Genomic DNA, 17764 nt, shown 5'->3' with positions numbered 1-17764 from the left:
AAATGTATAGAAAGACAGAAAATCAAAAGACAGAGATAAAAAACAGGGACAAGGAGAAAGAGAGAAACAAGCTTGACCTTGGTAACAAAACCAGTCTTGTTCCAGCCCATTTTTAGCAAAATCCATTTAACCAACTAAACTCAATCCAGTCTTAGAGAATCCTGATCATGCATAATTCGGTATCTTTTATTCCTTATACCTTCCACTGAAAATGTTAAGGAATCCAAGCTTGATCTGCTCACCACACAACAGGCCAATGAATCCTAAAGATGAGGTGTTGAGGCAAGGAAGACACTTTAACTGGGGAATCAGCAGACCAAGAAGATGGCCAGCTAGCACCTCAAAATAACTTTTATCAGGGTGTGGATGCCAAGTTCTTTTATCAATCAGAGAAAGAAGCAATGAGGAAATAAAGACAAAAGGCAGAACAGAGAGGGAGATGCAGTGGGCAACTAAAGTGAAAGGGTCTTCGTTCTACAAAACAACTCCAAGGGAATGGCAAGCCTTCAGAAGGGGTGTGTTAATTTCTTCTATTCACACGTGGGCAGGGACAAACTATCTATCCATCAGCTGGACAAAGGCACTTTAGGCTTACAGTCAAGCAGTAGGTCAGCGTCTTCCAGGCAAGTCACTAAGTATCATTATAATAATAAAAGCAAGTCAAAGGAACAGTTTCCAACATGGAGTCAGAACTGGCTTCCTACAACAAAAACTCACCTAGAGCCAGACATCCTGGAATATGAAGTCAAGTGGGCCTTAGGAAGCATCACTATGAACAAAGCTAGTGGAGGTGATGGAATTCCAGTTGAACTATTTCAAATCCTAAAACATAATGCTGTGAAAGTGCTACACTCAATATGCCAGCAAATTTGGAAAACTGAGCAGTGGCCACAGGACTGTGGAAAATGTCCATTTTCATTCCAAACACAAAGGCAATGTCAAAGAATGTTCAAACTACCGCACAATTGTACTCATCTCACATGCTAGCAAAAAAATGCTCAAAATTCCCCAAGCCAGGCTTCAGCAATACATGAACCATGAAATTTCAGATGTCCAAGCTGGATTTAGAAAAGGCAGAGGAACCAGAGATCAAATTGCCAACATCCACTGGATCATTGAAAAAGCAAGAGAGTTCCAGACAAATATCTACTTCTGTTTTATTGACTATGCCAAAGCCTTTGACTGTGTGGATCACAACAAACTGTGGAAAATTCTGCAAGAGATGGAACTACCAGACCACCTGACCTGCCTCTTGAGAAACCTATATGCCGGTCAGGAAGCAACAGTTAGAACTCGACATGGAACAACAGACTGGTTCCAAAAAGGAAAAGGAGTACGTCAAGGCTGTATATTGTCACTGCTTATTTAACTTGTATGCAGAGTACATCATGAGAAACGCTGGGCTGGAAGAAGCACAAGCTGGAATCAAGATTGCCGGGAGAACTATCAATAACCTCAGATAAGACACCACACTTATGGCAGAAAGTGAAGAACTAAAGAGCCTCTTGATGAAAGAGGAGAGAGAAAAAGCTGGCTTAAAACTCAACATTCAGAAAACTAAAATCATGGCATCTGGTCCGATCACTTCATGGCAAATAGATGGGCAAACAATGGAAACAGTGACAGACTTTATTTTGGGGGGGCTTCAAAATCACTGCAGATGGTGACTGCAGCAATGAAATTAAAAGACGCTTGCTCCTTGGAAGAAAACCTATTACAAACCTAGACAGCATATTAAAAAGCAGAGACATTACTTTGCCAACAAAGGTCCATCTAGTTAAAGCTATGATTTTTCCAGTAGTCACGTGTGGATGTGAGAGTTGGACTATAAAGAAAGCTGAGTGCCAAAGAATTGATGCTTTTGAACTGTGGTGTTGGAGAAGACTCTTGAGAGCCCCTTAGACTGTCAGGATATCCAACCAGTCCATTCTAAAGGAAATCAGTCCAGAATAGTCATTGGATGGACTGATGCTGAAGCTGAAACTCCAATACCTTGGCCACCTGATGTGAAGAGCTGACTCATTGGAAAAGACCCTGATGCTGGGAAAGATTGAGGGCAGGATGAATAGGGGACAACAAAGGATGAGATGATTGGATGGCATCACCAACTCAAGGGACATGAGTTTGGGTGAACTACAGGAGTTGGTGATGGACAGGGAGGCCTGGTGTGCTGCAGTCCATAGGGTCACAAAGAAACAGACAGGACTGAGCAACTGAACTGACTGCAACAAAAACACATATCTTGCTTTCCTTAAGTTTTGTGGATTTTTTTACGTTGAGATACTTTTCTTGTTGACAAATCTGTAACAGATGGAATAAGGTCTTATTTGACATCTAGAAATCAGATTGATTATATTCTTTGCAGCCAAAGATGGAGAAGCTCTATACAGTCAACAAAAACAAGACCAGGAGCTGACTGTGGCTCAGATCATGAACTCCTTACTGCCAAATTCAGACTTAAATTGAAGTAAGTAGGGAAAACCACTAGACCATTCAGGTATGACCTAAATCAAATACCTTATGATTATACAGTGGAAGTGAGAAATAGATATAAGGGTCTAGATCTGATAGATAGAGTGCCTGATGAACTATGGACGGAGGTTCGTGACATTGTACAGGAGACAGGGATCAAGACCATCCCCATGGAAAAGAAATGCAAAAAAGCAAAATGGCTGTCTGGGGAGGCCTTACAAATAGCTGTGAAAAGAAGTGAAAAGCAAAGGAGAAAAGGAAAGATATAAACATCTGAATGCAGAGTTCCAAAGAATAGCAAGAAGAGATAAGAAAGCCTTCTTCAGCGATCAATGCAAAGAAATAGAGGAAAACAACAGAATGGGAAAGACTAGAGATCTCTTCAAGAAAATCAGAGATAGCAAAGGAACATTTCATGCAAAGATGGGCTCAGTAAAGGAGAGAAATGGTATGGACCTAACAGAAGCAGAAGATATTAAGAAGAGATGGCAAGAATACACAGAAGAACTGTACAAAAAAGATCTTCATGACCCAGATAATCACGATGGTGTGATCACTGACCTAGAGCCAGACATTCTGGAATGTGAAGTCAAGTGGGCCTTAGAAAGCATCACTACGAACAAAGCTAGTGGAGGTGATAGAATTCCAGTTGAGCTATTCCAAATTCTGAAAGATGATGCTGTGATAGTGCTGCACTCAATATATCAGCAAATTTGGAAAACTCAGCAGTGGCCACAGGACTGGAAAAGGTCAGTTTTTATTCCAATCAATCCCAAAGAAAGGCAATGCCAAAGAATGCTCAAACTATCGCACCATTGCACTCATCTCACATGCTAGTAAAGTAATGCTTAAAATTCTCCAAGCCAGGCTTCAGCAATATGTGAACCGTGAACTTCCTGATGTTCAAGCTGGTTTTAGAAAAGGCAGAGGAACCAGAGATCAAATTGCCAACATCCGCTGGATCATGGAAGAAGCAAGAGAGTTTCAGAAAAACATCTATTTCTACTTTACTGACTATGCCAAAGCCTTTGACTGTGTGGATCACAATAAACTGGAAAATTCTGAAAGAGATAGATATACCAGACCAACTGATCTGCCTCTTGAGAAACCTGTATGCAGGTCAGGAAGCAGCAGTTAGAACTCTACATGGAACAACAGACTGGTTCCAAATAGGAAAAGGAGTACGTCAAGGCTGTATATTGTCACCCTGTTTATTTAACTTATATGCAGAGTACATCATGAGAAACGCTGATCTGGAAGAAACACAAGCTGGAATCAAGATTGCCGGGAGAAATATCAATAACCTCAGATATGCAGATGACACCACCCTTATGGCAGAAAGTGAAGAGGAACTCAAAAGCCTCTTGATGAAGGTGAAAGTGGAGAGTGAAAAAGTTGGCTTAAAGCTCAACATTCAGAAAACGAAGATCATGGCATCCAGTCCCATCACTTCATGGGAAATAGATGGAGAAACAGTGGAAACAGTGTCAGACTTTATTTTTCTGGGCTCCAAAATCACTGCAGATGGTGACTTCAGCCATGAAATTAAAAGACGCTTACTCCTTGGGAGGAAAGTTATGACCAACCTAGATAGCATATTCAAAAGCAGAGACATTACTTTGCCGACAAAGGTTCATCTAGTCAAGGCTATGGTTTTTCCTGTGGTCATGTATGGATGTGAGAGTTGGACTGTGAAGAAGGCTGAGCACCGAAGAATTGATGCTTTTGAACTGTGGTGTTGGAGAAGACTCTTGAGAGTCCCTTGGACTGCAAGGAGATCCAACCAGTCCATTCTGAAGGAGATCAGCCCTGGGATTTCTTTGGATGGAATGATGCTAAAGCTGAAACTCCAGTACTTTGGCCACCTCATGCAAAGAGTTGACTCATTGGAAAAGACTCTGATGCTGGGAGGGATTGGGGGCAAGAGGAGAAGGGGATGACAGAGGATGAGATGGCTGGATGGCATCACTGACTCGATGGACATGAGTTTGAGTGAACTCCGGGAGTTGGTGATAGACAGGGAGGCCTGGCGTGCTGCGGTTCATGGGGTCACAAAGAGTCGGACACGACTGAGTGACTGATCTGATCTGATCTGATCTGAAACTTAGGTACAACAGAATTAAACTTAACATAGATAACTCTAAGGACATGTCTATGTTAATCATACCAACAAGCTTCAGCCACCTTCAATAGCAGATATCAATTTAGTACTGAATAGCTCCCAGAATATAGGTCCTAATATTTCTCTTGGCCAATTTTCTATATATTTAGATTTAATTTCTCAGTGCTTGCTTTCAAGTATCAAAATTTAGAACTTAGAGATACCGAGGAAATATTTAATGAAAACATGAGCAAAATAAAGACAGAAATGGAAAAGAGCTAACAGACTCCGTAGAGATTAAGAATGGCAAGAATACACAGAAGAGCAGTACAAAAAATGTCTTTATGACCTGGATAGCCAGGATGGTGTAGTCACTCACCTGGAGCCAGACATCTTACAGTGTGAAGTTAAGTGGGCAGAAAAGTTAACAAAGTTAGTGGAGGTGATGAAATTCCAGCTGAACTATTTAAAAAGCTAAAAGATGATGCTGTTAAAGTGCTGCACTCAATATGCCAGCAAACTGGAAAACTTAGCAGTGGCCATGGGACTGGAAAAAGTCAGTTTTTATTCCAATCTCAAAGAAGGCAATGCCAAAGAATATTCCAACTACTGCACAATTGCACTTATTTCACATGCTAGCAAGGTCATGCTCAAAATCCTCCAAGCTAGGCTTCAACAGTATGTGAACTAAGAACTTCCAGATGTACAAGCTGGATTTAGAAAAGTCAGAGGAGCCAGAAGAACCAATGCAATTACAAACATCCATTGGATCATAGAAAAAGCTAGAGAATTCCAGAAAAACCTGCTTCATTGACTACGCTAAAGCCTTTGACTGTGTGGATCAAAACAAACTGGAAAATGTTTAAAGAGATGGGTGACTGCCAGGGTCCAGCCCCCACTGATCCAGGGTATTCTAAGGAGAGATGGCATTGGCGAGGATCAGGAAACAACTGCTTAATTAAATGTTAATTAAGGATATAAAGAGTAATAGAATAAGGATAGCTCAGTGAGGAAATTCAGTGGAGAAAAGAGGCTGAATAATTCAGCCAGAAGGTGAGAAAAAGAACGACATGGGGAGACCAAATTTCGGTGAACAAAAAGGGGGCGTACTTTATTTTCCAAAGTAGTTTTATACCTTAAGTTGTGCATAGAGGATAATGGGGGAAGGGGTGGAGTCATGCAAGGACAGCAGTTCCTGGTTCTAATGAAGCCAGGCTTTCAAACTTATCATATGCAAAAGTTCAGGTGATTTACATCATCTTCCGGCCAGGAGGCCTGTTAACATTTTAAGAAACTTATTTTTCTCTAAAGGTGATTATTCCAAAGTCAGGCACCAGCCTCCAAAAAAGCATTGGACAAAGCTGCATTCCTATAGGGCAAAGGTGAGGTGGGCTCAATCAAGAAAAGAATTAACTCAAGGGTCCAAGGTTACAAACATTGAGGCTACTACTTACATTTCTATACACCCATTATATCAATCAATACACTGCCAAGGACACAGTAGGTAAGGAGTATGGAGACTTAGCAGCAAACATTGGCCCAGTAAGTGAAAAACCCTTCACCAATACAATTTCTAATCAATCTTTTAACTACTCGAAGGAATCTGTGTTTAGACAGTTTAGAACATCTCCTGCCTCTCACAGTTGGGAGGCTCTGAACAATCACATGTGGCCGGAAAAACCTATTCAGGCAGGCTAGAGGATTTCCAAAGGAGTTTGTAGGTTGAAACACTGTCACACCCAGGAATTATTAACTGGAGCTGTAAGCTAACTCTTTTTTCAGAGAGAGGTAGTGGGGGACAGCCCCCCCGTCAAGTCAGAGGTGTAGGTGAAAGCACAAAGCAGAAAGTAGGCAGACTCTGGTTTTGGGGGTAGATGCTCGAGAATTTCCAGGGGGACTCCGGTGGCTCGATCCCACCTTTGCGTATGCCGAGCCTCCTTCCTCATGACCTTTGCCACAGGCGGAGTGCCTCACGCTTGCTCCCGGCAGTGATAGAATTCTAGTTGAGCTATTCCAGATCCTGAAAGATGATGCTGTGGAAAGTGCTGTACTCAATATGCAATATGCACTCAGTATGCAATATTCACTCAATATGCAATATGCCGGCTCCCGGCAGGTGACCACCTTATCTGCCTCCTGAGAAATCTGTATGAGGGTTAAGAAGCACCAGTTAGAAACACACATGGAACAACTGACTGGTTCAAAACTGGAAAAGGAGTATGACAAGGCTGTATATCGTCACCTTGCTTATTTAACTTTGATGCAGAGTACATTGTGCACAATGCCAGGCTGGATGAAGCACAAGCTGGAATCAAGATTGCTGGGAGAAATATTGACAACCTCAGATATGGAGATGATACCACTGTCAACCAAAAATACATATAACTTGAGATTTGTGAGTTAAGTTTTATTTGGGGTGAAATGAGGACCGCAGCCCAGGAGGCAACACCTCAGCTCTGAGAGATTGCTCCAAAGAGGGAGTCAGGGAAGGTCAATATATAAGATTTCAGTGAAGGGGGAGCTGAGTGCAATCAAGGGCTTAGTTTACAAAAGTTTTGTCACAAGGAGCTGATGTCACCTGGAAGGGATTAAGTGATTTTCTAGATTTGAAGAGGTGCAAAGATTGGGATCATGAGATCAGTTCCTAAAAATATCTCAAGACCTGTTCCACCAGATTCCCTGGAGCACAGAGGGCCTCACTCCACCCTGAACTCCTTCAGAGGGTGTTGAAGGTCAACAGCTGCAGCAACACAGGGTTCAGTGTCCACAGAGGCAGATGGCAAATGCCCTTGTTGTTGTCAGTCTTAAAAGAAATCAGCCCTGAATATTCATTGGAAGGACTGATGCTGAAGCTCCAATACTTTGGCTACCTGAAGCAAAGAGCCAGCTCATTGGAAAAGAACCTGATGCTGGGAAAGATCGAAAGCAGGAGAAGGGGGCCACAGACGATGAGATGGCTGGATGGCATCCCCCAATCAATGGACATGAGTTTGAGCAAACTTCAGGAGATAGTGAAGGACAGGGAAGCCTGGCATGCTGCAGTCCATGGGATCGCAAAGAGTTAAACATGGCTGAGCAACTGAACAACTTTCAAGTCAATTAGAATAGTTCATTTACAAAGTAAATTTTACATAAAGGCCAAACCAGAAATCTCAGTTTTTTATGCTTGAGTTCTAAACGCTTTTTCCTGCTTCCCACTTTTTCCCCAAAGGGCCTGGGCACAAGGGGAGAGAAACTTCAGTCCAATTTTACATCATGTGCTAGTAAAGGTCTAATTGTTAGTTTTAGACCCATTTTTTGGCTTTGAGTGAGTAAAAGTCGCTCAATTGTGTCTGACTCTTTGCGACCTCATGGACTCTAGCCTGCCAGGCTCCTCTGTCCATGGAATTCTCTAGGCCAGAAATTGGAATGGGTAGCCATTCCGTTCTCCAGGGGATCTACCCAACCCAGAGACCTCACTTCTTCAAGGAATCTTCCCAACCCAGGGATCGGACCCAGGTCTCCCACATTGCTGACAGATTTCTCTACTGTCTGAGCCACCAGGGAAGCCTATAGGTTGACCAGTCATTTAAAATTTTTCCAAAGGGGTTCCCAGGTAAGGGGGTGGGTAGAATCTTAGAGGAAGCGCTTCCTATTTTAGCTCAAGCAGTTTGTACCAGATGCCTGCGCACTCAAACCAATCGGCAGGCTCAAACCAAAGCAACCAAACAAAAGTGAAACCTCACCAGCTGGAAGTCATACTCAAAATAAATGGCAAAGAGATACCCAGAAATCAAAAAGCCAAATAGTAAAAATGCCCCAAGAGGACGGCAAAGAGATGCTCATAAGTCAAAGCCAAATGGCATGAATGCCCCAAACATGATTTCCCATTCCCACTAGACCTGTGACCTTGTCCAAGGTGTGCCTTACAAAAGGAGTTCCCCTTCACAGGGAGAACTCCCCCAGTTGAAATCAAAGATTTGCCAGATTGCCACCAAAATTCCCCAGAAGAGGCAAGGTCAAAGAGGTCCTGGTGCACACTACATGAGACTTACCAAATTGCTGGCAGGTGTGTTGCAATGTACCAAAAGCACTCTTTCTAATCCTCCAAAAGTTAATGTCTTCTCAGAGTAGAAGTCTTCAGAGAAAGGCAAAGAAAGCCTGGGAAGCTGCTAGGGCGACCTCTCCCCTGTTCTCTGCAGCAAACTTGTAGTTCTGTAGCCCAGACAGGGTGTGACCCTGGCACAGCCCTACAGCAGGGGAACCCTGAGGGCCTGACCTCACAGAAATCTTCCAACCTTCCAATTCATGTGTTTGAGTAAGCTCCGGGAGTTGGTGATGGACGAGAGGCCTGGCATGCTGCAGTCCATGGGGTTGCAAAGAGTCAGACACAACTGAGCGACTGAACTGAAGTGAACTGAGGGTCCTAGGGACTCCATCCCCTAATCTTTTTGTTTTAGTTTATGTATTTGGCTATGTCAGGTCTTGTAGCATGTGGGATCTTCATTGCTTCGTGTGGGGTCTTTCATTGTTTGAACTCAAGTGGGAAAAAACTGGGATTTCTGGATTGGTCTTTATGTAAAAGTTAACTTGTAAATGAACTATTTTAACTGACTTGAAAGTAAGTGCTTATAAATTGAATCTAAATCTATAGAGAACTGGCCAAGATAAATTTTAGAACTAATGATCTGGGAAATATTCTGTACTGAACTGATATCTGCTATTGAAGGTGGCTTAGGCTTGTTGGTTTGATTAATATAGACATGTCATTAGAGTATTCAGTGTTAAGTATAGTGTTTCTGTTGAATCTAGATTTGCTAGAGGTCAAATAAGACCTTATTCCATCTGTTACATATTTGTTAACAATAAAAGCAGCTCAATGCAAGAAAAAAAAATTTAAGGAAAATAATATATATGTTTTCAGTAGAAGATGCAAGGAATAAAAGATTGAATTATGCATTATCAGAATTTGTAAAATTGGACTGTTTAGTTAGGTAAATAGATTTTATTAGAAATGGGCAATAAGACTGGTTTTGGTTTCTTCCTCTAGTATTCTTGAGATGTTGACTACGGCTGTATGAGATGAGTTTCTTTGCCTTTAAGGAATTTGTATTAGTATTTGCTTTTGAGATCCCTGGTTACTTTGGTTAAGGAATGGGTATTGTTACACAATGACTGATCTTGATCAAGTGTTTTAAAACTTTTGACAAACTTCCCGAATATCAAATTTTAATTAATGTTCTTTTCAGTTCCCGCTAACTTTGGGATACTTTAGAAGGCTCCCTAGAATTATTATAGAGCCAGCTCTTTGCATCAGGTGGCCAAAGTATTGGAGTTTCAGCTTCAGCATCAGTCCTCCCAATAAATATTCAAGACTGATTTATTTTAGGACTGACTGGTTCAGTTTCCTTGCAGTCCAGCCAACTCTCAAGAGCCTTCTCCAACACCACAGTTTGAAAGCATCTGTTCTTCAGTGCTCAGCCTTCTTTATGGTCCAACTCTCACATCCATACTTGACTATTGGAAAAAACCATAGCTTGGACATTTGTCAGCAAAGTGATGTACTTTTTAGTATGCTGGCAAGGTTCATCATAGCTTTCCTTCCAAGGAGCAATCATCTTTTAATTTCATGGCTGCAGTTACCATCCATAGTGATTTGGGAGAAATAAAATCTGTTACTACTTCCTCTTTTTACAGTTCAGTCGCTCCATCGTGTCCAGCTCTTTGCAACCCCATGGACTGCAACACACCAGGCTTCCCTGTCCATCACCAACTCCCAGAGCTTGCTCGAACTCATGTCCATCGAGTTGGTGTTGCCATCCAACCATCTCATCGTCTGTCGTCCCCTTCTCCTCTCGCCTTCAATCTTTCCCAGCATCAGGGTCTTCTCCAGTGAGTCAGTTCTTTGCATCAGCTTTCTTTATGATCCAACTCTCACATTCGTACATGACTACTGGAAAAACCATAGCTTTGACTAGACAGACCTTTGTCAGCAAAGTATTGTCTCTGCTTTTTAATATGCTGTCTAGGTTTGTCATTGCTTTTCTTCCAAGGAGCAAGAGTCTTTTAATTCCATGGCTGCAGTCACCATCTGTAGTGATTTTGGAGCCCAAGAATATAAAGTCTCTGTTCCCATTGCTTCCCCATCTATTTGCTGTGAAGTGATGGGACCAGATGCCATGATCTTCAAGAGCTGTCTTGTGCCTCAGGCTCCTAAATCAGGTATCCAGAGATTTTTATTCCCTGACAGGCAGCATCGATGCCTCTACTCAGCCTTGCAGCAGTTACAGAAGGCAGATATCACCCCTCTGCTTCCCATAGGAATATGGGAGTTAAATATCTTCAGAGGGAAATGAAGCAAGACAGAGGGGGAGAGCACAAACTTTGAAGGAATGACATAGCCTAAGGACATGACATAGACTGATTAGAAGCAAGTAGGTCCAAAATAGTTTACTAGTCCTTGCTCTTTGTAACAGATCAGCAAGCTAAGTAACCTGCTGCCAGTGAGTGGTGATGTAAAGAAACTTTTAAGGATAAAGTGAGTAAAGTGAAGTCACTCAGTCGTGTCCAACTCTTTGTGACCCCGTGGACGGTAGCCCACCAGGCTCCTCCGTCCATAGAATTTTCCAGGCAAGAGCACTGGAGTGAGTTGCTATTTCCTTCTCCAGGGGATCTTCCTGACCCAGCGATCGAACCTGGGTCTTCTGTGTTGCAGACAGACACTTTACCATCTGAGCTACCAGGGAATCCCTAAATGAGATAAGAGCTTTTAGATAAACTGTTAAGAATATTTATGTTTTGGAAATGTCTGTCTCTCCAGATATTAGTAGCTTGAAATTTTTGAGTTGCAAATCAAGTGAAGGAAATTAATTGAAAAGCCAGGTCATTCTCAAAGAAAATAAGATACTGAAACATAAATGACTGTACATTGGCTTCCTCTTACAGAGAAACTATAGATTATTATTAAATAGAATTATTAATGTTAGGTGCCATTCTGAGATGTTCTCCATCAGAAAGCAAGTTTGTTGTGTGTGTGTGTGTGTGTGTGTGTGTTTTTAGAAATTATCACTGATGTTTGCTTACCAATCTACAACATACTAATAGAGACGATAGTTCATAATTGCTTACTTCTTAGTTTTCACAAGAATTTACGGTTTTAAGAGATGAAGATTCTAATTTAAGCATGTGATTAGAGCTAACAGAAATAGTAAAAAAAAAATTCAGGATAAAGAAGAGAAACCTTTCTAACATGGGAGGTACAATTAAGCAGCGTATTCCAACAGATTGGACAATTGTTAACCACTATGCATGAGTTCTTTGGAAGGAATGATGCTAAAGCTGAAACTCCAGTACTTTGGCCACCTCATGCGAAGAGTTGACTCATTGGAAAAGACTCTGATGCTGGGAGGGATTGGGGGCAGGAGGAGAAGGGGACGACAGAGGATGAGATGGCTGGATGGCATCACTGACTCGTTGGACGTGAGTCTGAGTGAACTCCAGGAGTTGGTGATGGACAGGGAGGCCTGGCGTGCTGTGATTCATGGGGTCGCAAAGAGTTGGATACGACTGAGTGACTGAACTGAACTGAATGCGTGAGGTTGTGTTCAATGGGTCTCCCCCTTTCCTGGATGCTCCCTAACATCCCTTCAAAGCAGGAGACTGGGAACTGCAGAAATTATGGAAAAGAACAATGTGTGAGCAGCAACTTGAAGAAAAAGGGAAAAGATTCTATGCTCCTCAAGACTGAGGAGTATCAAACTGTTAGGTAGGTAGAATAGGGAAAAGGAGTCCAAAATGGTGGTGGCTAAAAGACAAGGAAGGTCAAAGGAAGGTCCGAGGACCAGAGTGAAGACTTCAGGCAGAACAAACAGCACTCCTGGCTAAGCCCAATTTGCATAGGGCAGGCCCAGGTGGAGGAAAAAACCATATAAAAGGAGGAGCCAAAGCGCGCGCTGGCTTGCTCTCTTTCCTCTCTCTCACATGCATGCGTGCGCGCGCTCTCTCGCTCTCTCGCTCTCTCTTTCTCTCCCCCACTTCCCTCCCTCCCCCACGCCCTCCTCCACTCTCTCCTCCACTCTCTTCTCTTCGAGTCTTGGATTCTCCTGCTATCTTTTAAATAAAATAGAGCTGTAACACTGATTTGCCTAAGAGCTATAACATGCTTTGTTCAAGACTCGAGAGCTGCGACGAGCCAAGGGCTTTAATGTCCGTTGCTCCAAATCTTTGCTGTGACAAGACAACATACACTCATGTGACAAAACAAAAGGCAGGATTGACGCTGAGCAGGGCCCTGTGGGACTCCTGGACACGGAAGCCTTTTTGTCCTTCATTTCTTATAGGCAGGGGCTTCCCTGGTGGCTCAGCTGGTAAAGAATCTGCCTGCAGTTCGAGAGACCTGGGTTCAATCCCTGGGTTGGGAAGATCCCCTGGAGGAGGTAAAGGCTACCCACTCCAGTACCTGGCCTAGAGAATTCCATGGACTGTATAGTCCATAGGAGTCGAAAAGTGTCGGGCATGACTGAGTGACTTTCACTTTCACTTCTTATAGGCTCTCCAGCCTCCATGACATTCTCTCAATTCCAAACAGCAGAACAGTTCCTAGTCAAAGTAGGAACAGCAACTAGACTACCTGGAGATTAAAAGACCAAAGAGGCTCATCAAGATTAAAAGACGGGACCACCTAAGACCCTGCATACACCCTCATCTCGTCAGCAGCAGAAGAAAATACAAGGCTGTTACTGCCTTGTTCCTTATCACATACTCCTGCCTGTCTATATAACCTCTCCCTACTGACCAGAAAGAGGGGACAGGTTCTTGAGGCACTAGCCTACTGTGTTCCCCCTTTGCCTGCCAAAGTAATAAAGCCACTCTCTCCTCCGTAACTCCGCCTCCGTTTTTCTGTTTGGCATTGGTACACAGAAAGCTGAGATTTTGGCAACACTTTATCTTTTCATTGCTCCAGTTATTAGTTCTAAGCATCTTTGGAAAGCCTCTTTGTAAATACTCTTAAAAGGCCAGAGAAATATTAATGTTACTGCCTTAGATGTTCCAGGTACAAGGCCAGCACCCAAGGGGCTTAATAAGCATGTGCATATGCAACTTTATAGACATTTTTGAAGAAGTGCCTTTATACAGTTATTCTTTCTACCTTTTGGGGTTTTTTTTTTTTGAAACATGAGAACACATAGGCCAATTTTGAAAATTGGGAAGAGAGAAGCACAGTTACAGGCATGCTCTGTGGCGCCTGCTTTGTAAGAACTGGGCAACAACCTGTCCTACTATTTGCAAGTAACAAAGCAGCCCATCACGTTTAATAGTTACATGACACATTTACAAGTGTATTCAAAGCTTACTGAGAAAGTGTAACTTTAAAACACTGTTGCCGCTGCTGCTGCTGCTAAGTCGCTTCAGTCCTGTCTGACTCTGTGCGATCCCATAGACGGCAGCCCACCAGGCTCCTCTGTCCCTGGGATTCTCTAGGCAAGAATACTGGAGTGGGGTGCCATTGCCTTCTCCATAAAACACTGTTACATAGAGGAAAATATGAGTTTTCAAAATTTCTCTCACTGGAAAATAGCCATTCTCTTTGAGAAAGAAGAGATAGTTTAACATGTGAATGAAAGGTGGTTCTCTAAGTGAAAGCCACCATTTACTTGGGCAAATTACTTACCCTCTCTACACCTCAGTCTCCTCGTCTGTAAAATGGGAATATGAGTTCCTTTCTCTTAAGGCTGCCAGAAATGTGGAATGAACAAATATATGTAAATATCTGAGACTATCTGAGTGACTCGTTTTAAATGTCAAGGCGATCCCATAGACAAGCAGAAAATATCACCTCAGAGAGTTAGGCTCAAGAACTAGGCAGCATTTACCTTGATTATTTCCAAAACTCCAGGGTTGGGTCCTAGCCCAGCAAGCTCAAGAATCTGAACTTAAAAGCCAGCATTTATTGAGGCTTTATTATGTGCCAGCCCTTGTGCATTATCTCATTTTATTCTTATGACTACTTTTGGAGGTAGGTACTATTATTTTTCCTATCTTACAAACAAGAGAAACTGAGGCATAAAGGATTGCATAGTTTGCCCAAGGTAACAGAGATAGTATAAACAAGGAATTGAACTCTAGTGGTTTGTTTCCAGAGAACACTGCCCTGATTCACACTGGGAGAGGATTCTCTCTTCTGAGGCAGACTGTCTTTAAAAAGCACACAGAAACAGTGCTCCAAAAGTCCATATTGTCAATATTGATTCACAAATAGAAACACTAGTAAAGTGAACCTGAGCTCATGCCAGGCTGACCAGCACTTTATGGGCTGTAAACACTCTCTGCGTGCATGCTGAGTTACATCAGTTGTGTCTGACTCTTTGCGACCCCATGGACTGTAGCCCCCCAGGCTCCTCTGTCCATGGGATTCTCCAGGCAAGAATACTGGAATGGGTTGCCATGCCCTCCTCCAGGGGATCCTCCTGACCCTGGGATTGAACCCACATCTCTTATGTCTCCTGTATTGGTAGGCAGATTCTTTACCACTGGAACCACTGGGAAAGCCCCATAAACACTCTCTGCGTTAGTTGCTCAGTCGTGTCTGACTCTTTGCAACTCCATGGAGTATAGCCTGTAGCCCACCAGGCACTTCAGTCAATAGAATTCTCCAGGCAAGAATACTGGAGCAGATAACCATTCCTTTCTCCAGGGGATCTTCCAAGCCCAGAAATGGAACCCAGTCGCCTGCATTGCAGGCAGATTCTTTACTATCTGAGCCACCAGAGAAGCCCAAAACACTTCTTATATAAAGTCAAAGGATGAGAGGGTTGTTTACGAAGCATGAAAATAGAACATGAGTTGCCTAATGTCAAAAAGTGTTTTTCAGTTAAGTGTACCTAAGAAAGCCATCTTAACAAAAGTAACAACTGTCCTTTAATGAGCACTTAGTATAAGGCTCATCCAAACAAGTGTGCTTAGATCAGACTCCTTCCCTTGGAGATGCTTAGGCAGGTATTGCCAGCTGCCTTTGCTTTTTGGAGAATACTGTCCCCTTTCTATCCACACAGATTTTCTCCAAACAGAACAGTATAGTGATTGCCTGTCTTTTCTAGTCTGCCTTCTGCCTCTCTCTGATGACTGCACCATTACCATAAAAAGAAGAAAATTCCAGTTAAGGTAATTGAGTTTAATAAGACCTTTTAGAACTAACACCCAAAAAAGATGTCCTTTTCATTATAGGGGACTGGAATGCAAAAGTAGGAAGTCAAGAAATACCTGGGGTAACAGGCAAATTTGGCCTTGGAGTACAGAAAGAAACAGGGCAAAGGCTAATAGTTTTGCCAAGAGAACGCACTGGTCATAGCAAACACCCTCTTCCAACAACACAAGAGAAGACTCTACACATGGACATCACCAGATGGTCAACACCAAAATCAGATTGATTATATTCTTTGCAACCAAAGATGGAGAAGCTCTATACTGTTACCAAAAATAAGACCCGGAGTTGACTACGACTAAGATTATGAACTAATTATTGCCAAATTCAGACTTAAATTGAAGAAAGTAGGGAAAACCACTAGACCATTCAGGTATGACTTAAATCAAATCCCTTATGATTATACAGTGGAAGTGAGAAATAGATATAAGGGCCTAGATCTGATAGACAGAGTGCCTGATGAACTATGGAATGAGGTTCGTGACATTGTACAGGAGACAGGGATCAAGACCATCCCCATGGAAAAGAAATGCAAAAAAGCAAAATGGCTGTCTGGGGAGGCCTTACAAATAGCTGTGAAAAGAAGAGAAGTGAAAAGCAAAGGAGAAAAGGAAAGATAAGCATCTGAATGCAGAGTTCCAAAGAATAGCAAGAAGAGATAAGAAAGCCTTCCTCAGTGATCAATGCAAAGAAATAGAGGAAAACAACAGAATGGGAAAGACTAGAGATCTCTTCAAGAAAATTAGAGATACTAAGGGAACATTTCATGCAAAGATGGGCTTAATAAAGGACAGAAATGGTATGGACCTAACAGAAGCAGAAGATATTAAGAAGAGGTGGCAAGAGTACACAGAAGAATTGTACAAAAAAGATCTTCACGACCCAGATAATCACAATGGTGTGAGCACTCACCTAGAGGCAGAAATCCTGGAATGTGAAGTCAAGTGGGCCTTAGAAAGCATCACTACAAACAAAGCTAGTGGAGGTGATGGAATTCCAGTTGAGCTCTTTCAAATCCTGAAAGATGATGCTGTGGAAGTGCTGCACTCAATATGCCAGCAAATTTGGAAAACTCAGCAGTGGCCACAGGACTGAGAAAGGTCAGTTTTCATTTCAATCCCAAAGAAAGGCAATGCCAAAGAATGTTCAAACTACCACACAATTGCACTCATCTCACACGCTATTACTAGTAATCCTTAAAATTCTCCAAGCCAGGCTTCAGCAAAATGTGAACTGTGAAATTCCAAATGTTCAAACTGGTTTTAGAAAAGGAAGAGGAACCAGAGATCAAATTACCAACATCCGCTGGATCATGGAAAAAGCAAGAGAGTTCCAGAAAAACATCTATTTTGGCTTTATTGACTATGTCAAAGCCTTTGACTGTGTGGATCACAATAAACTGTGGAAAATTCTGAAAGACATGGGAATACCAGACCACCTGACCTGCCTCTTGAGAAACCTGTATGCAGGTCAGGAAGCAACAGTTAGAACTGGACATGGAACAACAGACTGGTTCCAAGTAGGAAAAGGAGTACGTCACGGCTGTATATTGTCACCCTGCTTATTTAACTTATATGCAGAGTACATCATGAGAAACGCTGATCTGGAAGAAACACAAGCTGGAATCAAGATTGCTGGGAGAAATATCAATAACCTCAGATATGCAGATGACACCACCCTTATGGCAGAAAGTGAAGAGGAACTCAAAAGCCTCTTGATGAAAGTGAAAGAGGAGAGTGAAAAAGTTGGCTTAAAGCTCAACATTCAGAAAACGAAGATCATGGCATCTGGTCCCATCACTTCATGGGAAATAGATGGGGAAACACTAGAAACAGTGTCAGACTTCATCTTTTTGGGCTCCAAAATCACTGCAGATGGTGATTGCAGCCATGAAATTAAAATATGCTTACTCCTTGGAAGGAAAATTATGACCAACCTAGATAGCATATTCAAAAGCAGAGATATTACTTTGCCAACAAGGGTCCATCTAGTCAAGGCTATGGTTTTTCCTG

This window comes from Bubalus kerabau, chromosome 14 (assembly GCF_029407905.1).
Source record: "Bubalus kerabau isolate K-KA32 ecotype Philippines breed swamp buffalo chromosome 14, PCC_UOA_SB_1v2, whole genome shotgun sequence".
NCBI lineage: Eukaryota > Metazoa > Chordata > Mammalia > Artiodactyla > Bovidae > Bubalus > Bubalus kerabau.
Note: the sequence above shows the minus strand (reverse complement) of the source record.